The 20,232-nt window shown below is 51.2% G+C and overlaps 1 protein-coding gene across 5 annotated transcripts in view; it reads right to left on the reverse strand.

Annotated features, from left to right (window-relative positions):
• The window catches only part of CTBP2 (C-terminal binding protein 2), a 125,077-nt gene that overhangs the window by 16,178 nt on the left and 88,667 nt on the right, over window positions 1-20,232 (reverse strand). The window contains exon 3 of one of the 5 annotated variants that reach the window (XM_080597222.1): window positions 1-20,232. This exon is cut by the window's right edge and continues 11,068 nt beyond it. The exons of the other annotated variants lie outside the window; for them this stretch is intronic. The gene's annotated coding sequence lies outside the window, so the exon portion shown is untranslated. 5 annotated transcript variants of the gene reach the window in all.

The following is a 20,232-nucleotide window of genomic DNA, read 5'->3' on the forward strand; positions in this document are numbered from 1 at the left end:
AAAAATAGAGGAGAATGATGCTGATGCTTTCCACTAGGTTTCTCCCTGGGTCCAAACTTGTCCCAATAAAATGTGGTTTCTTTGCGAATGCAAGCAGGACTTGCAAGCAGGTGTCCCCACCGCAACAGGCAGCACACGGCAGGGCCCCGCTGCTGTCCCCGAAATGCAGGGCGCAGCCACGCAGGGCGCACGGGAGGACAGGAGGCTGCTGGACTTCAGAGCACCCCGAGGGATTCGGAGGCTTTGGAGATGCTCTGGAAGAGCGGATGTGAAAATCGAGGTGAAGGTCAGCCTGGAAAAGGGTGGCAATGGCCCTGGCACGGGGACAGGGGCAGACGGTGTTGTTGGCCCCTGACACTGCAAAGCTCCAAAAACTGGAGAAGCCGCTTGTCGGATGAATCACACCAGATCTTATTTCTTCTCTGTGTGCAGAGAGAGAGAGAGGCACGTGAAACACCTCCGCACCCAATCCCCCCAAACTCTGGGGCAGCCCATCTGCCTGTCTGCAGCACGATTTGGTGTCTGCATTTTAAAAGAAAGCCCGTACCTTCAGCAAGCACAGAAAATAGCCCAGCCTGTCCGTTTTGGGGAGAGGCAGCGGTTCAAATTATATCATCACGGAGAGAGAGACAGAACCAAATCGGGGTGCTCATTTACACCGCCTGACAGCGTACCAGCACCGCGGGGTGCACGCTCGGTGTTATCTCCTAGAGGGAAAACTGACAGCGGGGTGGGTTAGGCTGGAAATTTCCCTCCAGTGCCAAAAATGCCATCGATCAGAGCAAGCCCTTGGATCCAGCTTTTGGGAAGGGAAGGGCTCAGTCTGACTAGCTGTCCGTGTGCCGTATGTACCTTCTAAACCTGTGTTTGCACACCGATAGTGAGTGGGAAACAACGCGAGCGGCACGTTGTGATATACCTGTAGGGGTTAAATTTTGCTGGCATTCACCACTGGTATTACTCCTTTTAACTGTGCTGGACAGAAAGTGCTACGAGTCTTTTAATAAGGATATACACAAACTTCCTATACGCTGCGCAGTTTAGCCGCTTGCACCTTTGAGATCTGCTGGAGGCTGCCCACAGATCCCACAAAGCCGGAGGGCAGAGATGGTGTTAGGGGAGGTTCTGTGCCGGGGACAGACTGACCGAGACAGAGGCTGGTGTTTGTTGGCTTACGCCTTTCAGGGTACGGTGATAGGCACATGCACAGGCGAGCGAATTGGTGAGACAGCACTGCTTTGCTGCGCCAGGAGCCTGAACACGAACGTGAACAACATTAACAAAAAACTGATGCATTGACTCAGGTCATTTGCAGCAAAAAAAAAAGGAAAAGAATCCATCTAGGATCTAGCCCAGGCTTTAACTAACGTTTTTTTTTCAGGAGAGCAACGTGGGGGCCTTCAGTGAGGCCCCGGCTTGCTGTCGAGAGCCTCCCCAGAGCATCCTTCTGCCAAGCACCAAGTGCCACAAAGGGCTGGCAGCAGCCTCGGCTCCCCGTGCAAAGGCCGCAGATGGGCTGAGGTCTGCGGCGGGGCTGGGACCACCCGGGGAGCACCCAGAGCCCTGGCCTGGGGCTGAGGGCTGGTTTCAATCCGTAACTCCATCTGGACGTCTCAGCCAAGGGAGGGAGGAGCAGTCCTCGTGAGGAAAGGGGCTCGTCCAGTACTCCCCTTCGTCAGGGGCCTGGCTGAACCTGCTCACGGCCGACCCCGACAGCTTTCTGCAGGGCTGGCTGCTGACGACGCCCGCTCTGCTCCTGCCCCTGGGGCCACAGGCGGCTTCGGGAGGTCTTCATTTCCAAGGAGGGCTGCACATGGCTCCTGGGAGAAGTGAAGTGATGCCGTTCGGGGTGCTGTGCGCTCCCCTGGGCCGTGCAGGACGCCCCAGGCACCCCGCTGGGAGCCCTCCTGCCGACGAGTGAGGCTGGCTGGCTCCCGAAGGAGGGACTTCAAAACCCACGGCTCTTGCCAAGGCCTCGTCCTCCGCAAGGCCTTATTAAAATAGCTCCTGGGCCTTTGCCAGGCGCGCAAGCCAAGCCCGAACCGTCTGTTCGGCGACCCTGCCGCAAGGTCATCCCTTCTGGGGCCCGAAAACTTGTCACCGTGTGACCCACGCATGAGGAACGCTTCTGCCGAGCGTGCCGCCTGCTCCACCACTTTCTCCCCTTCCACCGCTACTCCCGGCCACGTCTCCGCTCTCCCATCCCCACCTCTCCTCCATGGTGAAGATCAAACGGACGAAACCTCGCGGTGGAGCCGAATGTGAGCCACCGCCGTGCTTCCATCCGTTCTGCGGCACATTTCCACGCCTGGTTTTTGTCTTCCTATTTTCTTGCTTTGCTGTTTTTTTTGTTCCTCTCCCCGTCCCGCTTTGTGCTCCCTCCCTGCCCTGCAGCCCCGGCGCTCTCCCGTCTCTCCTTGAAGAAATCGAGAACAATTCCGCTCAGTGCAAAGAGGGATGGCAAAATGCAAATGTATGAACCAGGGAATAACTCTGAAAGGTCCTGGGAGGTGCTGAATGCCTGCAAATCCCACTAATTTCCCTAAGATAAACACACTCACTTCCTCGCAACGCTGGATCGTAACTAAATGAGGAAAAAACCTAAATACCAGCATTCAAAAGGACTTAACTACAACCTACATGCTATTAAAGTTGATTTACTTTCACAGCTAATGCTTTACAAGTATATCTTAGGATTTTATCATAGTTACACTGAAAAAAAAAAAAGACACGTGTTGAATTCCTGATGACATTTTCAACAGCCTAGAACCACAGAAACACAGCAAACAGAAGCTTGGGCATGGCACCAAGCCCCAAAACCCACCTGCTCCCCATGGCTTAGCACAGGAAACCTCAGCTCCCGGGTGCCAGGCTGCCCTGCCCCAAAAACCCAGCTCCTGGCCCTTCTCTCAGCCAAGCAGTCACCAAGGCCACGAGGAAAGCCACCGTGGTGGAGGACAGCACCTAAGATCCCCCTTCAGCTTAACAGCAGGGTGGGATCAGGCTGTGGTCAAGTATTTGCCAAGCAAGAAGGTGCAGTCCTGGGGGATAAAGACAAGGACGACACACGCAGAGCAGGGAAGATGCAGGTGAATTGATTTTGTCCTTCGCAGGGACAGCTTGCAGAGGGAGGGTGTTTGCCTCGTGGCTTTTCCCAGCTCTGCTGGGTAGGCGAGAGAAGTGGCTCCTCATAGCATCACCCCCTGGAAATGCCGATCGGCCCAGAGATGGAGGACACCACAGCATCATAGAATAGGATCACAGAGTCATTAGGGTTGGAAAAGCGCTCCAGGATCATCCGGTCCAACCACCGATGTCAGCTGGCCCCGGCCTCCCCCCAGGGCCATGCTTTCCAAAGTTTTCTGTTTCGTTTGCTCGTTCCTTAGCTAAAGTATGTGATTATTTTTAATATTGTCGTAAAGCTCTCTCCCCAGATACATCAGTAAAATAAAGAAGGGTCACAGGGAGGATTTGCTCCCTTCCCACGCCGTGCTCGCAGCTGCACTCCCCAAAAAGCATCCTCTACCAGAGCTTCCAGTGGGGCTGGGGCTACCAGGGCCCAACATCTTATCTCCAAGTCACCTGCGAGGCTGCTCGCCCAGCTGGGAGAAACAACAGCATAAAACTCCCCCTGAGAAACCTCAATCTCTTTATCCAACCACTCTGAAAAAAAAGATTTTAGAGATGCCACGCAATACAGCCCTTTTTAGCTGTTTCTGCCCTCGAGCCGTGCATTAATACAGCTGAGACTAAGCTGGATTGAGGGAATTTGAAATCGGGGCACTGGCTGACATGGAAGGCTATCTAAAAAAAAGAAAGCACTCCAAAAAAGAAAAAAATGAAAAACTCCACACAGAAACGGACTGCGAGCTGAAAATTTCATGTGGTCTGGGTGAACGTACAAAAACTCTCACTGGAAATGCCACTAATAATAGCATCCTGTCTCTTGTTACAGAAAGTACACTGATTAATAAAAATACACTGATTAATAACAAACCGCCAAATCTTAGAATATTGGGATCCCAACTCAGTTAATGAATAGTTTTTAGACTGAGGGAAAAAAGCGGTGGCTGGGGCAGGGAACTCCTCTCCTTATTTTGGAGCCATCCTTTTTTAATCTCCCAACTTTGTACCTTTGCCGAGCCTTGCTGCCTGCTGCTCACCAACAATTACTGGATGTTGAGAGCATGAACTTGCAGAAGGGCACTGTGAGTAGTGCAGGAAGAAGTGAGAACATGTTCATACATTTATAGAGACTACCCAGGTGCACAAAGGAACACACTTTTGCAACCGCGTGTAGAAAATTGGACTTTGTGTGTACAGATGTCAGGATTTTACTAGGAAGCTTCAAGCCAGAAAACTGTTTTGTAATTCAGGGCTATTACATCTTTCTTAAAATGTTCAAATCAATTCAAACCAAATGAGATATTTCTTGTGAGCTGCTTTTGAACTCGGTTCTTTCAAATATCCATTAAACCTTTTGAAACTTAAACAAATTTTATTTGTAATGTAATGTGCAACCGTGGAGATCTGAAGAAAGTATGCGGTCCCAAAAGCACGTATGTTTTTCTAACTGTTTGAGTTGGCCTAATAAAAGATATTATCTCTCCCTGCAAACCTTGTCTAGCTGCAGTCTCCCAGGCCGAAGAAGGTTTCCAGCCGGGCTGTTCTGGGGCCCTGGACGAGCAACACGCACTAGGAACGGGTGAGAAATGTCACCTGGTGTTTTTTCTGATCCCTGACACCCCAAAAGTTCTTCTCTGATCAGTGATAATCCAAGGCTGTTCACTTAACGTTTCCAATTAAGGCCATGGACCGAGAAATGCCTATTAAACACTAACTTTGGTACCAAAAGCAGCTATTCACCCTGAGACACCCGATGCTTTGAGATGGCTTCACAAGTGACACCTGTCCCCATCGAGGGCTTCAGCACGGAAAAACACCTCCAGCGCTCGCAGGGTGCACTCGAGGCCGCTCGGACAAGGCTGGATGAAACCCGCAGCGTTTTGCAAATCCCACCTTGTACTCGTGCCATCTCCCACCTCGCCCGTACTCAGCCCAGTCAGCGCATGCCAACACCTTCTGGTTTATGGAAACCGCATTCAACGTCCAAATATTGTGCAGTTCCTTGAATAACAGAGCTTGCAGCCACCCTAATTTATCCACAGTGTTTAAAATAGTATCACAAGTAACGATAGATGAAAAGCATATTTGAAAGGAGAGCTATTTAAACTATGATAATCTGGCGGAATTCTTCGCTAATCTGCTACCTCTTTGAGCAAAAGAAATGCACGCTTCCCAGCTTTCATAATAAAACAGAAATGAACACTGGCAGAGCACGCAAAACCATCTACAAATACAAATCAACCTTTTCTCCTTGGGAGCCAGAGTCGCCCAAGGGATAACTGCATGATCGTGCTCCTGATGTATTTATACAGCACATTTCATCTTCATTAATCCAGATAACACACTGGCAGAGCCCTATTTTTCGAGTCCAAGAGCGACGAGCTGTTCCCGTGCTCTCGCGGGTCAGTACCCACCGCTCCCCTCGTCCGGGGCTCCCCCTGCTTTTGGTGGCTGGCAGCACGTGTGCCTGATGCTGGCCCTTCCCCCTCAATCCTGCTGCAGATGTCTGGTGCTGGCACCGCACAGGACCTGCAGCGAGAAGGGCAGCGACCCAAGCACCGGCGGCTCGGGTGGTTGCTGCTGTGCCCTGCGCACACCGGCTGGGCTCTGACACACGGGGGGACCTCAGCAAAGCAAATTTTTGTTACAGGAGGGGAACGAGATGATGGAATAAAGCTCCCCTATCCATATTTTCTTTCTTTCTTTTTTTTTATGAGATGAAGTTCTGGCAAACACTCTTCACGTTCAAGGTGTCTTATTCTGTTGTGCATGCACAGGATGGCTGCACTGCAACTCCCGCGGCTGCCAGGAGGCATTTCTTACAGGCATCCTCAGCGCATTAAGTGAGGAATAAAACCCGAAGCTGTACAGAAACTGACTGCTCTTGAAACACTGTTAAACTATAAAGGGCTGAAAATGTCTTCATTTTTATGTCTCTTCACTATCACAGAATAGAAAGTCAATGCTGATGCGGGTAAGCGCGGGCTATAGATTTATCTAATAATGTATACTGAAGATAGTGAAAATATTTCAAATTTGCCTGCAGTTATAAAACTGTAAATCACACTGAACGACATCACTGTAGTAAGCTATTTTCTTTTAAGTTTTCTATATTTTACTGCTTCAGTAAAACCTATCAACCTCAGAGCTGTAGTTGTATACCCTATGGATATTCTCAATTAAAAAAGCTAGATTTTTTTTTAATTTTAAAATTGTGACACAAACCCACCAGAAGACCAAGGTATATGGCAAAACGAACTAACCAGATCTCATTTCTTCGTTAGGGGCGAGGCAAGGAAGGGGGAAGAAAGGGAGAGCCCTGCACCAAAGTCTCAGAAAGCTGACAAAGTTTCCTCCCCTGGCAGTAGGAAGCAGTTGGCAAGACGGGTGCCGATGCATTACATCCCTGTCTACGTGGTTAAACGCTTCAATACATCACACACATTATGAAACATGAATTAACTGAGTGGGTTGGAAAAACTTCCCAGGATCCTGAAAAAGAAGACCCTGCAGCGACAACGTGGTGCTTGCATCCTCCGGGGTCCCAAAGCCCCGCACACATTAAGTGCCCCGGACGCGAAACCACCACCCCTAGCTGCAGTCGAGGCGTGCATACCGCATGGCAAAGAGCTGAAGTAAGACACGGCGCAAGAACCCCGGCTAAACCAGCATTTAACAATGCCGCACACAAATAAATATGTCTGTGTTTTCATGGTTCATTCCACGAATACTCAGGAGGAAGCTGTACAGCACTCCGTGTAATCTATTCCTCTAATTAATACCTTTGCCAGTACGAGAAAAAACTCCATATTGCAAAAATATCTGTAACACGTGGCCAGCTGATTCTTTTAAGAAATACGTAAGAATACAAGCCCCTTTTCAAGCAGTGGCACTACTTTCAGCACGAGTTTTCCTGAACCCCTCTCTGGTCATACACCCAAATGGGTCCTCTTCCTTAAACTGCTGTCCTCTCGCTGCCAGCAGAAAAATTCTGTGCCCGTTTGTGTCCCTGATGCCTGCTTCCTTCAGACGGAAAAAGGAAGGTGATTCTTCTGTGGGCACTTGTTACAAGTCATTCACAATGGAGAGAGCACCTACAAGAAGAGCACGCAGCTCTCAGCCGCAGTGTCTGGAAATCACTTCCTGGGGTCTCTAACGCGAGGTGTTTTGTTGCTCCTTCCAAGACGCAGACCTCGAAAGAGGAGCATTGAAGCAGATCCCTCTTAAGGCCGTGTTCGAGGTCTAGCCAACTGACCCCGATGGGTTTCAGGGTAATTTTTTTTGGCGTTACACATAATGCGAGGGTCACAGTCCTTGAAGGACTCCTCTTCAAGATCTCCTTGCGTGAGCGCGATGGACCTTCTGCACCAAAGGCAGCCGTGCTGCTGTGCTCTCTGGCGGCCCCGCAGGAGCGCTGGGGAGGATGCTCGCCCAGGACAGCGGCACGTCGCTCCCTCTTCTGCCTCCTTACAGCAGGACGGAGCTGCTGGGCCCCGCGGGCAGGCAGCGTTACGTGCAGAGCACATGAGGGACTCCTCCCCGGCATGTGCTTAGATGCAAGTTTTCAGCTGACTCGAGACTGCTGCGCTGCCTCTGTCCCTGTCGGGCAAATAAACAAAAAATCAGTCGCTACTTCCTTGCGATTCACATGAGGAGTGCCTGGAGTCAATGGGTTCAGTGTGGGAATCATTCAAACCAGCTGTGGCTAGTGAAAAGAATCCGTTCTTCATTCCTGCGACCAGGCTTGCTAGAAAGTAGGGAGCAAATGTTCCACCCAAAATAGTTTTGGTCTGAGCACAAGAGAAGCTATTGGCAACAACAACGTTGGAAGAAAGAATGTCTTAGCATCAGACTCAGATGCCTTGCAAATGTATCTTGTATCCTCTATCCCAAATCGTATTTCTTTCTGTCTGTAGCAGGCAAGATACTGTAACCGGCTCTGGCACACTGCTCAGCGCCTTTATTTTGGCTAGCAGAGAGCTGCTTTCCACGTGGGGCCGGTCTAGGATGGGAAGCAGATCTACCACGGGGCAGCTCCTCGCCTCTCTGCCCTGCACCCGGCAGGGCTGTGGGTGTCCTCCTGCATGCAGACACGATGCACGGCCCTCCACGATGTCCATGCATGTATCTGCCGGCCGTGCCCTCCCACCCGAGCTGCTCCGGGCACTTCTCCGTGTCGCACGCTCCCATCGCCGCTCCTCCACGCTCCCGGGTTTACGGCGAGGATGCTCCGGTGGCGTTGCGACAAGCGGCGCTTTTCTAACGGGGCTGAGAGCTGCTGAAGCGCCCCGGTGGGGAGGGCTGGGTGTCTGCGGGTGATTTTTAACCTGCAAGGAACACGAAAAGCAGAAGGTGCTGGGGACGCAGAGGGGGAGCAGCAGACGCGACGAGCTCCCACGGGGTGAGTGCCCAGGCCTGATCCTCTGTGCCGACGGGCACGGGCAATTACTCCTGACGCAGCGCATGTGTTCTGAATTTTGTGTACTTCGGGAACGAAACGAGAAAAGAAGTTTACGTGCTTCGCTGTGAAATATCAAAGGCGCTGAACTGTGATGCATTACCATGGCATTGTCTTCAGGACTTGCACCAAACGCCAGTCCGACCAGAGCTGCTGGCAAGCGCGGGAAGAAGCGCACGGGTTCCTCCTTGCACACCCAGGCGCTCTGGCACGGCACAGCGACGCCTGACAACACGTCCCCACCCCATCCACGCGGTTATCAGTGCGCCACGAACGAGGGACAAGGCCCAGCAAGGCAAGATAACAACAAAGATAAAAAAAAAAAAAAGACTGGCATGCGTTAATGTCACGATGTAAAGGAAACGACAAACCCCTGCAAACCGCTTCCCATTTTGTCTACTCGCCCTGGGCGTAGCCACGCCAGCGCTGCCTGCCCCTCCGTCTCCAGCCTCTTCGCTGGGCAGGGCGAGCGTTTCCCAAATCCCAGCAGCTGGCTCCAAGAGCAACCCTCCACCTCCTCGTTCTCGCTGCAGCTTTCCCTCAGAGCATGATGACTTTTAAATCCTTCCAGGCTCGAAGCCCAGTAAGCAGTAAAGCCCAGCACAAAGTGATATTTATTTCTCGTAACATTTTTTTTTTTTTTTCTTTTTCACGTAGGAATCCAATAGAAAAATAACCTCAGCAATATTTGCCGTGGCCAGAGGTGGATTAGAAGCTCATGGGCAGTGGGTGTGCTGCGTGGTGGAGTTAAAGGAGCAGCCCAGGCTCCCACCTCCCTTCAGCTGCAGTACGAGGGGACTTGAACAAAATCTTCTGGGGAGCTGGAGGCACTGGCATGGACAAAGGGCTCAACGCAACAGCCACAATGGCTGCACAGAGGTTTAGTTAATTAGAAAGTTGGCCGTGCTCGTAAGGAGGAGGAAAACAATGCTACACAGTCAAGGCAAAGAGCAAGTGAAAACCGTAGCGCATGAAGCTATGGAGCAAACAGAAACCGGCTCTATCAGCTCCGAAACCACCTGTAATTACCGGGCTGAGCATCAGCATGATCCTGCTGCTGAAGCAGAGCAGCACAAGCTCACGAATCGGCCTTGGCCTTCGTTAATACATCTTGACAGGCTCAAAACATTCCCCCGGTGATTTAAGACACTGTAAAAAAAAAATGAAGGAACTGCCGTTTTTTGACCTCGGCGTGTCAGATGACGAACTGCTGCCTAGCCCTGACAGCCCGTCACCCCATCCCCTGGGAGTCCCCAGCGCAGCCGAGCGCTTCCCAGCACGGGCTGCACCGCACGGTGTGCTCCATGCTCTTGGCCAACTCCATGCCCTGCCGGCACGGTGGCACCGGGGCTCTCGCAGCCCCCTGCCCTGCCCCGGTGGCTGGTGCTGGGAGCTGGTCTGAGCCAAGTCAGAGGGACACACACCTCGTGGCTCGTTTGCTGCCCAGGGCTGCCCAGCTGCCCTCGTGGGGAGCGGGTGGGCTGTCGCAGGTGAGAAACGCGGGGAAACTTGCAAACCGTGAAGCCACCAGAGGAGGGCTAACCAGGAAGGATGAGTTTTTTTAATCAGCAGACCAACCGCTGAGATCCCGTCTTGAAAGCAGAATAAACTCTGATAAGAGACGTTTCAGACCGTGCCCATCTCTCGAGCCAGCGCAGGGAACATCCCGACACGAGACGGGAAACTCCAAGAGCAAGCAAACCCCGGGCAGAGGCACCGCAGATATCCCCGCGCCGGCTGCACGTGGCTCTGCCAGCCCAGGCAGCTCCTGACACCCGCGATCAGGAAGAAGCTGACACCTGCAGTGCGGAGACATCGAGCGTCCCGCCGTGCAAACTCGGACGGCCGGTGCCAAGCCAGCGCTCCCACGGGAGGAGGCGGCTGTGCCATGTGTCCGCAGAGGCACGACGCAGGGAAAGCAGAAGGAGAAAACACTTCTCGGCTGCAGCGGAAAACCGACACGTTGATCCCTCCCCTCAGCACGAGGCTCCGGCCAAGGAGAAGCATGGGCCGTGGATGGTTTCCAGGGGTGGAAGTGAGATGCTCTTACTGAAACTGAACGTGAAGCTGCGGCCTCTGAGGGCTGTGCGCGCTCCTTGCTGGGATGGGCTGCTGGCCGCACAGGGGTTTTGCATCCAGCCAGCTGCCGGGATTAAATGAAAGGCAGGTGCTGAGGGGAGGGAGCTGGAGGGGCACGGCTTGCGGTCGGCAGAGTGGTGATAGGACAAAACTGGGTTTTCTGAGGGTGGCTCCAAGAAAAAATTCTTAAAGGACGCCCTCCTCTCGACCCTCTTCCACGTGGGAGATGAGAAATTATCACCCATATCAGTCCAGCTCCACGGAGGGTCTCTGACCCAAGGGGTCCTGGGGTCCTGAGCACCTCTGCGACGGGAACATGGAGAGACCTGCAGAATTAGCTTAGAGCTGGCACCCAGGAGCAAGCTGTGCCTACACCCCAAAGCAGCGAAGCGCAGGTTACACGCTCCGTTTATGGGAAAATTGAACTCAAATGATGTGGAGTTAAATCTTGGATCTGGGAATCAGTCTTCTTAAAAAAACACTTTTAAATTACTGTTTTTCCAAATTCTAACAGAAAAATCATTGCTCAGACCCCCAAAACCTCAGGACTCACCAAGCACCGCACTGCTGTCTCTCGTGTACGTTAGCCCTGTTGCAGAGGGCTTTGGGTGGACTGGCATCGGAGATTTCCTGAAACTGTTAAGGCTAGGAGCTAGATGCAAACAAACAAAGCGTGTAACTACATGAACTTGAGAGGAGAAGCTTACCAAAAATTCGAAACACAAACGTTTTGTGAATGTTACCAGCAGTGGTGCTTGCAAGCATGGAATACTTTCTTAGAAACCATCTACCTTAGGGCACCATCTGTCCGGCTGCAGTATTTTGGTTGGCTTTTTGTTGCTAATTCTGGTATTTGCCCTTTTCTTCTGCTCTCCTCCCTCCCTCCTTCCTCTCCCACTTCTCCAGATGTGCTTGCAGCGAAGGAGAGCTGCTCCTTTTGCCGCTGCAGGGCAGTTTCCAGCCTCGCCTGCGCGCAGCGGTGCTCGCAGCCCAGCTGGTCCATCCAGCATTTCTTAGTACGGACTTTGTGTTCAGTGCTGTGGTGCTTTGGCCTGGTGCCTTGTAAACAGATTAAACAAATAAATAGGTAAGAGGCACACTAACATCGTGTGCCTAATAATTTCCCAGAGCGGGATTAAATGAAATCGGAGATTCCCCAGGAAGCCGTCCCGCTATGCAGAGGACTCTCCCCGTTACAGGGGCATCGCGGCGGGGAATTACGCACTCCTGGCACCTGATGCAGGCAACCCACGACCAAACCACAAACTACTGAGAGCAAGACAGCGATTGCACTGCTGCCTATCTTCTCGAGTCCAGCTGCTGCTCCGGAGCCTGAGGTCTCTGGGAGGAGCGCGAGAGGCTTTTCGGAAGGAGTTCCAGCAGCGCTCTTCCTTGCTGGCACCCGACGCCTCTTCCTTCCTGGAGCAAAAGCAGCTCGTTCCCCGGGGAGGACGGGGGAACATCTCCTCTGGCTCTCGCTGCAGGGCTCTGCAACTTCTCATGCCGTAACCGGCTGTGTAACACGAAGCTGCTCTGCGCAACAACCTCCCGAGCACCAAGCCTTGCCGGAGCCAATGTTGTCTCTCCCAGTCCTTCTGTGAGATCTGCTTTCCATATGTCTCCGCCGCTCCGCCTGCCTTCCTGACTGCGAAAGACCAGTCTCCTCGCTGCTGATCCTACCCCTCTCTCCTGCCTCAGCCTGCCTGCTGGCTGCGTGTGAACGCACACGCGTGGTGCCAAGCGGCCGGGTTTGCTGTTCCAGCACCGCTGCCACCAAGGACGTAGCCCCACGGCTGTGTCCCCCTTCTGCAGCAAGTGGTGTCTGCACCGGTGACACGAGGGTGGGACTTCCCTTTGCAGTTCCCAGGACGAAGCCCATCTACTGACGACTGCCAAGAGAGAAAAGCCTCGTTCAGAACCAGCACGACTTCAAGTCTTATCTATTACAGACCTCCCAGATTCCCTCTTTTCCTTGTACCGCCTTAGGACAACAAGATAGTCAAACGGATCTGCTCTGGATTCATCTCCTGCACCTCTCACAACTGCAAATCCTTTAGGTGATGCTTTTTACTTCGTGAGGCACCACCCGTTTGTGACCCTGAGCACCACCTTCCCTCTGACGAATACCTCCCTTTACAGCCTGGAATTTTGTAATATTGAGCCTCGAGAAATTCGTTATCTCCACACACTCTTGCCACGCCGATATTGTACAAATGCCATTTCTCTTTCTCCTCCTCGGCTGCTACCACGATTCATGCTGCCGTTAGCTTTCCACAAGCGACCTGCTTTGGTTTATCATAGCCCACATTGTCATTCGTCTTAAAATCAACCCAAAATGTAGCCAGGCAGATATGCCTGTTCTGTTGTCTTCTGCCACTTCTGGGGATCTTCTTCAAACCGTCAGCAAAACAGCCAGCTCTGCCCTTCCCACGGGACCCATCCCTCCTCCTCCAGGGAAGAGCCACGGCTCCAGGTCCACTACTTGTGCTTCTGCCACGGAGCGGCCGAGGAAGCTCCTTCTGTGCCTCCTGCCCCACAGGCCCGGCGAATCCAGCTCTGCTCCTTCTCAGACATCTGAGAGCCTTGGGTTTTTTGCCTTTTTGCTTTAATGACATCTGCTTCTGAAGCACTTTTGGTTTCAGCAGACCTGGGTGCTCTTTCCAGGCACCTTCCAGCTCTCCATCCTAGTGCTCCAGACTACGCTTAGTTAAAGCCTCAATTTTTGCTCTTTGCACAGCTACCACTCAGCTGCGACCAGCGAAGCGTGCACGGCAACCCAGTCGTTCTTGGTGGTTAAAAAGCCACAATAGATTATCAATTATTTTTGTACAGCACACTCTCTAGAGCAGAGCACAGTGGGTCCACATCTAAGAATCATTTTCATCTTGTAAGTTAATTTTTTTTTTTCCTGAGAGCATTGCAGTGAACTAGACAGGCTGGCTTAGCACTTCATTCACAGGAGCTGAGGCCAGTCTGGCACACCTGGGTTTGAGGTCGAGTAAAACAAAAACGTGGCAAGCAGCCTGATCGTAACGAGAACAGGAATATCAGGATTTCGGGTAAAACTGAAATATCAGACGCAGAGAACGGGGAAACATCCTATCACGTGCACAACTAACACACCTCCCAGTGGCAAGCATCCAAACCAGAACAATAGCTCTCAGCGCACAGCCAGCACGCCCCGGCCGAGCCAGGCTGACCACGCAAAGAGAGCCGAAAGGTGAGCAGTCAGCGGCGGCGCGCAGCACTCCTTGGGCTTCAGTAATTCAACAGCATTTAATTCGCTGGTGGTGAGAAGGGTGGAGTTGTGGTTTTTTTTTTTTTTTTTTTTTTTTCCAAAGCATGACCTGCACGGATCTAGCATCTCCGTAAGGGATGTGCCAGCGGGCGGTGGGAGCACCAGGCCAAGCGGGGCCAGGAGCTGGCCGTGCATGTCTGCAGGAGGTGGTGGGGTGGCGGAGGGAAGCTGGGGATGCGCTGCCACTCTGCAGGAGTCGTTTTAAGCTTGTGGAACCACACAGCTCTGGGAGAGGCCGCGTGTCACGCCACCAAACCATGGGCATCATGCTGGGCAAACCCGCCGGCACCAAGCTCAGCACACGATCCACAGAAACCGAGACGGAGACAGGAATCCTCCGGCCAGGACGACGCGCAGCCTTCCATATTGCAGGAGTTTTTAATCACAAACTTCCCAGGGTTAGGTGGAACTCCTTTTCATGTGTTGCTTCAGGCCATCGGTAACAGTTCCAGTGCTAATAACCTAACTCCTTAATGTACAGAGGAAAAACAGCACTTCATGAAATATTGATGCGCACTTGGAAATTTGACAATTATCTCCAGAGCTCCTCGGTAAAATCTGAAAGCAAATAAATAGCAAACATTTCCTGTACTCATTAAAATACTGAAAAACAGAGAAAGAAACCTACTCATTATCCATTTGACAAATATAACCTATTATTTTTAATAATGCACGGGCATTCAATGCACAAAATTTACAGCTTCTCTTGCTTAAAGAAACCATTGGTTTTGTAGACCTAATTTTAAGAAATGCAATAAAAGTAACTTATGTGGAGCTGATTGCTTTTGTAGGAGAGGGCAAAATCTTTCTTCTGTGGCAATCAATGGCAAAACTGCCATTTGTTCAGATGGAAGTACAACTTCACTCCCTGCCCTGCTTTGGAAAATGCTTTTCTGGAAAGAAATTCTCAGAAAATTAGGAAAATATTAGAACAAACTCCATCGCTGCTCTCTCACCTCCTGTGTGCCAGTGAGATGGTGCACAGGCCTGCCCTTTGGCCAGGGCACGCTGCAGGAGACGCTGCACCGTGGTGGGATGTGAGGGTGAACAGCAAGTCAGAGAACACCTCCAGTTGCTGAATAAATGAGGGCTGGAAGAGGAAAACTTCCAAAGCAGAGCACGACAGGTTGCTCAGCACTGCGCTGCACAGGTCTGGGCTTGGACGTTTCCTCCCTGAGCGCTGAGGAACCGAACCACATCCACTGCAACAAGTCAGACGGGGACATTTCAGATCCCTAACCCAAACGTTTCAGCCTGCAAGCTAACAACCTGCACTCGTACTCAGGTCCGCTGGGCAGGAGCAAGAATTAAACAACAGGAAACTGGAGATCAGCAGGAGCTGCAGCTCCTGCCAGGAGGGTGCAGAGCTGTGGTCAGGCCCTCCTGTTACTTCAGTGTCCCAACGGGACGGTCTAGATGCTGATAAGCTCTCTGCTGTCCGTGAGAACATTCATTTAAAACTATAATAAAGCATTCGGAGGAAGGCGGACCACACAACAAACCACTGCATGTGTCATTTCTATTCCTGCTTTTTTCTCACCCTGTCGCTAACAGTGAGAGACCCCAAAAAGAGCTCAGACTATCACAAGAAAAGGCTGGTAATCCACACCGTCAGTAAGAGGAGCGTGTAGGAGGCAGCTTGAAACTGCCCAGGGATTTGCAGAGTTAGAATGAGCGTCAGCAAACGTGCTGGGCTTAAGAAGACTGGCAAAGATGTCAAGGGTGCACCTTCAGGTGTCTGCAGCCCACAGTCCTGCAGCTCCTGATGCGGCTCCTGGGCACCCGTGGGTCCCACCTTCATGCCTGGAGCACGCATCCCAAACGTTCCAGTGGGACCTGTTCTTATTTTCTTCTTTCTTTTTTCTTTCAAAGTGTATCCTAAATTATTACTTATCATGGTGTGTGCTGTCTGAACATAGTCCCTTCTGTTTATTTACTCACCAAGCCAGTACGGCAGCCTCGGAAGTAACAAACTGCTTGATAACCAAACCAAACCACTCCTGGCACACGCCTCTGACTGCGCAGAAGTGCTGACCCAAACGGATAGTGACTAATATACTGATTATATTTTTGAGAGTTTTTCCTCCCATTTTCATCTGTGTATCTATCAGCATACATAAATAAAACATAGAATGCGTTCTTGGCTGTTTATATCAGTATTTACCGAGGATCTTCACCAGCTCCAAGCATTCAGGTAAGCCCTACTGGTTTCCTTCTAACAGCAACAACAACCTGCTTATCTCTCAGGTTATAGAGCCTAAAGCACCTCCTTCGGCGGGAACTATGGCACTTTTGGGAGCTGTGAGAAGACCTTTTCTTCGCACACTTCTCCCAGCCTCTCCGTGGCTGCCTCTGCCTTTCTATTTTCCCTCGGCCACCCCACGTTTGAGGTTAGGTCGAGGTCTTCCAGCCACCTGCAGCCTGGACCCAACCCCCTGGGGAATTAGGGTGCAGCAGCCGAACGGGGATGCTGGGGCCGCCTTCGGACGTGCCATGAGATCTGCGTTTAAGCCGATTGTTGGCCTCGACACCCCTCGCGTTGGGGGAGAGGGCGGAGGAAGGAAAGCCGGGCTCTAATCCGCTCCATCTGCTCTGCAGCAGCTAATTGGATTGGGAGTGCAGAAGGCAAGGCCCCCGGACGCGGCCCTGGCGGTCGCGCCGGCCAGGCACAGCCGCTCACAAACCTCCTGTTTGGTTGGACAAAGCTGCTCCAGTGCAGGGGGCGAGGGTCCTGCCTCGCTTCCAGGGCGCTCCTCTTTCCAAGCCCTTCCTGGGGATGCACGCGGCTGTCGTGAGGCTTGGCTGCCCAGCGCCGCTGCCACGGCTCTACCGGAGGGGTGAAACTAACGCTGCGTCGGAAAAACAACACGTGAAAGAGGCAGCAAGCAGCATTTCATCTCAGCAAAGCGCTGGGAACAGCAGACAAGAGATTATAAATTAGCTTTCTTTACCAAAAGCCACTGGAATGCTGTTAATGTCAGGTTTTATTTAGGTGCAGAAGTCAAAGGCTCATCAGCCAGATGCTATATATAAACCTCACTAATATATGTCCTACGTCTGCAACATTTATTCTAAATCAGTGACTTAATGATTTTGGTCTTCTGCTTTTTAAGGATTCAGCTCAGCACCCACTTTCGCTTTTAAAAATAACAGAGAATTCAGTTGTGCGGCATTTTCATTAAGCTGGTCTGCAGCGTAATGCTGCGAGGAAGACAAGCAGAAGAAATATAAAGAATGTTTAATACAATAATGATCAGAAACCTTTAAATTTTTTTTCCCTCTGTGAACACTAAGTTTGTAGCTATGGAAACTACTTATGAGAAAGCTAAAAAAAAAATGCCAGCAAGTATAGTCCAAGAATGAGCTGGATATATGAAAATCCTAACGGTGATAGAGAACTCCAGGCGCAGGGTAAAAGGGAAGTGTAAATTGAAGATGACAACACTTGTGTGTCTGACAACATGTTCTCCTCTGTCAGGCCAAATTCATTTTTATTGCCATGGAACTCAAGTCAACGAATTGTACCTGGAACGAGTTTGACACTTTATATTGCTTTTGATACGACCGTTATAAAAAGCACATTTCAACCTTTAGAAAAAATATTTTAAAAGTGCATTTTCTGCAACCAGTGAATCCCGTGTGCATGTTGGCCAAGACAGCCCGTGTTTTATCAAGGTAGTTTCCAGCACCTCTCTCGCACCCCGTTCTTCAGCTCTTCGCCCTTCTAACGAGAGCAGCTCTGGCAACTTGGATGTGAAGACCCACGCGTGACACACATCTGCAGGCTCATCTGCCAAAAGGAGGCTGGTGAGAGTCTGTGCGTGCACGTTACGCCGAGCCAGGTCTGTGGGAGCCTTTCTAAGGCTTTCCCAAACTCAGTGCGAGTTATTTCCACCTAGTACCCCTATCACGCTGCAGATCAGTGTCTCACAAACGAGGCGGTGACTGTCAGGACAGCAGACGCGAGCAAGACATGTCTGCTTACTTCAATTAAATATTTTCATATGGAAGTTACAACCCCAGTTAAAACAATTAGCCCAGGGTTTTGCCAGTGCCTGCCATCCAGACATGCTTCACCTGGAGTAACGCACTAGCTGGGAATGGCTCCAAGGACTTGCTATGGTCTGTCAGGTCAATGTGCAAATTAAATCAGATTTATTCAGTACATGGAGCTCGCTTTGGTGCTGTTTCAGCCTGCATTGTTAATTGAGCTGCTTTACATGTATACATTGTGATTACATGCTACAGTCTGTATAGAAGATGTGGAGAAGAAAACCTGCAGCTGATTTCTGAACTGTCCGCTCTACGGTACATTGGGCAGGGAATAAACCAACATCAACAAATGCTCCTGAAATTTACATTGTGTATGAAATATCACTGCTATACTCTCTCTGCCCATAAAAAGCTATTACAATTTCAACACGTTACTCTTAAAAGAATGGTCAAATTTAGCTCTTTTAACCCCCCTTGAACAACTGTCAAGATTCTTGCCCCTGCCTGTGCCCTCTCTGCTTCGAGGGTTGCCCAAAAGAAAGCTTCAGCCTGCAACTGATGCGTGGTTAACGCAATTTTTGTCTGTCACAGGGTGGAAAATACCAATAAAAGAATCACCGTCAAGTGTTAAACAGTATAAGCAGAGCTAAGCTAATCACGGCGAAAGGCATTTCTCGCTGGGCTCTAAGCTGATAAAACAAGAAGGTGAGTCCCCTTCGGACCGGGGAGAATTGCTTGTGCAGGGAAGGCAGCTACCCTCAGCCTGACTTTCCCTGTGCAGGAAAAGGGCAGGATTTTAACCAAATCTTACCTGGCTTGGCAGCCAAGTAGCTTGACTTCTCCTTTATTACAGTAACTCCCTGGCTTTATGGGGGCAGCCCCGCTCTTCACCCCTGTGCAGACACAGACAGCATCCCCGCTCCCTGACCATCTGCTTTTGCATCTTCTTATGTGAACCAGAGTTTGAACAACCATCCAAGATGCACGTTTGCAATAAATGACAGTTCCTTGCCGGAGCTCCCTAACTCCAACGCCAGGAACACAAATCGGACAGACTCCTCCTGAGGGAGAAGTGTAGGCTAGCTACAAAAGTACAAGATTTCTCATCAGTTAACTGCTTTAAGGCTGAAAAATTAGGTACAAAAATGTAAATTGAGTAATACAGTCAGAATAATAGCAAACAGACTAAGTTGAAAATGCAATATTTTGGAGAGGTGGCTCAAGCCATATGAGCAGCGACCATCTAACGGTTTGCACTCACCATCTCTGCTGGCCTACAGGATTTATTTCCCTGCGTTACCACCTACTCCGGCAGGAGACTGGCCACGAGCCCGCCCTGGCAGCAGCCCGCCTGCTGACACGGTTTTGTCACTCCAGCTTGGCAGCAGGGTTTTTTCCTGCTCGCCACCGAGGTGACTTGGTGCGTTCACTCCCCACGATGCAGGGCACGGCAAGGCTGCAGGAGCAGTGGGCTGCGAGGGCGTTTCTCCCCCCCGGGAGCCATTCCCCATGGCTCCGCACACAAAATCTGGACGACACGAGGAGCAGCAGCTCTGCCAGCACCCCGGCGGGGGGGGATGCCGGGATGGAGACGTCGCTGTCGTCTCCTGCCGCCACTGCAACGTGCTGAGGGCGGTCATCCACCTTCATGCGATCCACCCAGGAAGGGCAATTCGTCTTGCTTTTCCTTAATAATTATTTCACCAACCCCCCAGATATTGCAGCCCTAGGTCCCGTTGCTGATTTTCTCCTTACCTCCCCAACCCAGCGCGAGGGGCCTGTGCCCATGCTCCTGCCCAGGACGCGGTCCCTGCCCTCGGATGCCCCGGGCAGCAGGAGCCGTGTCCCCGCCACACGTCCTCTGCCCAACCCCAAAGCAAGCAGCAGCTGTGCGGGATCCACACGGAGCGCCTCACAGCTCGGCACAAAATCACGAACTGGGTATCTAGAAACACTCGTTTGAAAAGACTACGATACATAGCCCAACAAGACTTTAAAAACAAACAAAAAAAACCAAAACCCCACAAAATGATCTATTTTAAACTCCTATTCATATACCAAGCTTCAAAAACATCAGTGGACTACAACAGACATTTTACAAGCCTCTGCTGACCGACCAGACATCAGCCTACACCGACAGAAAATATTTGCAGCCATTTAGAGACAGAGTTTAACACTGAGCTTGCTTTCACCTTGTGACTCACGTATCCACTGCAAAGGGTACAGCCTGGAGAAGGCTCTTGGCTCCTAAAAACGCATCTTTCCTCCTCCTGCCGGT

The sequence above is a fragment of the Anser brachyrhynchus genome (assembly GCF_964034855.1).
Source record: "Anser brachyrhynchus genome assembly, chromosome: 6".
Classification (NCBI taxonomy): domain Eukaryota; kingdom Metazoa; phylum Chordata; class Aves; order Anseriformes; family Anatidae; genus Anser; species Anser brachyrhynchus.